Source organism: Bactrocera tryoni, chromosome 2 (genome assembly GCF_016617805.1).
Source record: "Bactrocera tryoni isolate S06 chromosome 2, CSIRO_BtryS06_freeze2, whole genome shotgun sequence".
Taxonomy (NCBI): Eukaryota; Metazoa; Arthropoda; class Insecta; order Diptera; family Tephritidae; genus Bactrocera; species Bactrocera tryoni.
The window spans coordinates 26,675,543-26,678,352 of NC_052500.1; the positions used below are offsets into that span (position 1 = coordinate 26,675,543).

At 37.6% G+C, this 2,810-nt stretch overlaps 1 non-coding gene across 1 annotated transcript; it reads left to right on the top strand.

Moving 5' to 3' along the window:
* Nucleotides 1–1,888: 1,888 nt before the first annotated feature.
* On the top strand, nucleotides 1,889–1,960 carry Trnaa-ugc. The gene has a single exon. It is a non-coding gene; the product is annotated as a tRNA-Ala (tRNA).
* Nucleotides 1,961–2,810: the final 850 nt, after the last annotated feature.

Below are 2,810 nucleotides of genomic sequence, written 5' to 3' on the forward strand. Positions count from 1 at the left end.
CAATCAATGACGATGAAGCAGACGTTCCATTGCCCGACCATGAAGAAGCAATTACCCGATTAAAGAACAAAGCGGCGGAGAGATGAATTGGCAGAGGAGCTATTCAAATACGGCTTCTTTGTAGAACATAGTCGGACCAAAGCATTCCCGACGATTAGAATTTAAGTGTGCTCTGCCCAATCCACAAAATGGAAGACTTCACAATCTGCGCCAACTACCGTGAGATAAGCCTCCTCAATTTCTCATATAAGGTTCTGTCGAGCGTACTGTATGATGGATTAAAGTCGACGGTCAACAAACTAATTGGACCCTATCAGAGTGGCTATATGCCTGGAAAATCTATAACTGACCAGATATTCACAATACGCCCCCCAAGATCCCTGGAAAGAGGATCGACACACACCACTTCTTCGCGGATTTTAAAGCTATTTTTGACAGCAGGAAAAGGAGCTGGCTTTATGACGCTGTATCTGAATTTCGTATCCCCACAAAACTAATACGGCTTTGTAAACTGGCATTGAGCAATACCGAAAGCTCCGTCTGGTTTGGGAAGGATCTCTCCAAGCCATTCGATAAAAGGTTGCGACAAGACGACTAACTATCGTGCGAATTCTTCAATCTGCTGCAGGACATGCAGGACAAAATAATTAGATTTACCGAAATGAATAGAGAAAGTACAATCGTTTCGCCGATAACATCGATATCATTTGCCATAACAACCGTGTTGTTAGTTCTGCGAACCAAATGGGACTGGTCGTTGACGAGGGTAAAACTTAATATCTCCTGTTGCCAATGTTGACAGTCATAACGTCGAAGTCGTAGATAATTTCGTCTATCTTGGAATCAGTATTAACAGCAACGTCAGCCTCGAAATCCAACGGAGAATAACTTTTGCCAACAGGTGCCACTTCAAGTTGAGTTGGCGATTGAGAAGTAAAGTCCTCTCTCGACGAACAAAAATAAAACTCTCTAAGTCACTCATTATTCTTGTTCTGCTATATGGTAGAGGCATGGATGATGACAACATCTTTGCGGAAGATTTCTGTTCCTTTGCAATTTGGCAACCGGCAAAAGAAGCAGTTAAATTTTGGTAAACGATCTAACAGATAACTGGTATATAACACATTCACTAGCATATCCAAACAGTCAAGGAATTCTGCATATTGTTTATGAGACAACACAATTTTTCGTTCGACTCACAACTGTTTAAGTTATGATAAAGTCATTTATTTTTCGGAATCCAATTTTTCAAAATTTCATTATCTCAATTGTAATTTAATTAATTTCATCAGATTTCAATGAGACGTAACTGTTAATTTCGTAAACGTTTTTATCAGCAATTTATTATGTTAAATCTTATTGGTGGAAGAATTGCACCATTACTCACTCTGCACTATGTACTCCCACACATACATATGTAAGTATCTATGTACGTATGTATGTATGTATGTATTTATATTAAAATTTCATTCACATACTTTCATGGCAATCTCGCATTGTCTTTCATCTGCCTTATTAATGAGATAATTTAATTTAATGCATTTGATTTTCAAAATATTTTTCGCATTTAAAACACGTCGAAAGTAAAACCGTTAGTGTGTTGAAAACGTAATGACACTACAAGCACTAATGGCGACTGTCAGAGAATATTGGTGACAATTTGTCATCGCATTCGAATCAATTAATTGTGCTTTAAATGCAAAAAACGTAAAATGTGCTAAATGGGTGGGAAAACGAGTCGTGAATTTCAATACAGTTCGTTCACATTGCAAACATTGCATTACATAATCTATTGCCTTTTTGAGTTTACTTACAACAACATTGTTAATTTGATAAGGGCTTATCTGACAGCATGTCGCTACAGTTACTCGGCGATGTATAGTTGTGAGGGGATGTAGCTCAGTGGTAGAGCGTTCGCTTTGCATGTGAAAGGCCCCGGGTTCAATCCCCGGCATCTCCAGTCGAATTTATTTTTGTTTCAGCGTTTTATTAGTTTACAGAACTCTTTCGATTTACAAACTTGAAGTTAGAGTAGCAAAATTATTTCAAATATTATAGTAATCATCTTCCAAAATTATAAAAGTATCTTCTTCGTTTTGGTAGAGAGCGCTGCGGATGAAGTGTTTTTTAATTTCCTACATAAGTAGTAAATGAAGAAGAGAAAGAGGTGGAGAGGGAGAGCGATTTCTTGCACATTTGGAGTCTTTTCTGAACATCATTGTGGACACTACGACTGCAATATTTCTCAAGCCCGGAACTACTATCATTTCGGCTTCAAAGTGTCGGACTAAAACTTCTCTACCATAAGAACAATAAAGATGTCTAAAGACTGTCTAAAGGTTATTTACATTTTAATTCTAAACATAAGTAAATAGAGATGATTTGAAGTTATTTACTGAGGCTTGATCGCTTGATTAATATTACAATTCATTTTAAACTTTAAAGCAACTAAAGTGTATAAGATATGTAATTCTGAGTGAGTTCTCATTTACGCGTCAGCTGTTTCCTCTTTTCACGACCAAACACCAATTCAAAGGCAACGTTTTCTGCACTTCATCTTTTTAAATGACCACAAATCTTCCGCAGAACATTTCTCTCGAAAACTCGTAAAGTCGTCTCAACAGATATTGTCATCGTCTATAGCTCTGCATCATTTAGCAGGATGGGGATGATGAGTGATTTGTAGAGTTTGATCTTTGTTCGTCGAGAGAGCATTTTACTTCTACCTCTGCCTTCTCAGTCCGAAGTAGCACGTGTTGGCAAGAGTTATTCTGCGTTAGATGTCGAGGCTAGTGTTGTTGTTGGTATTA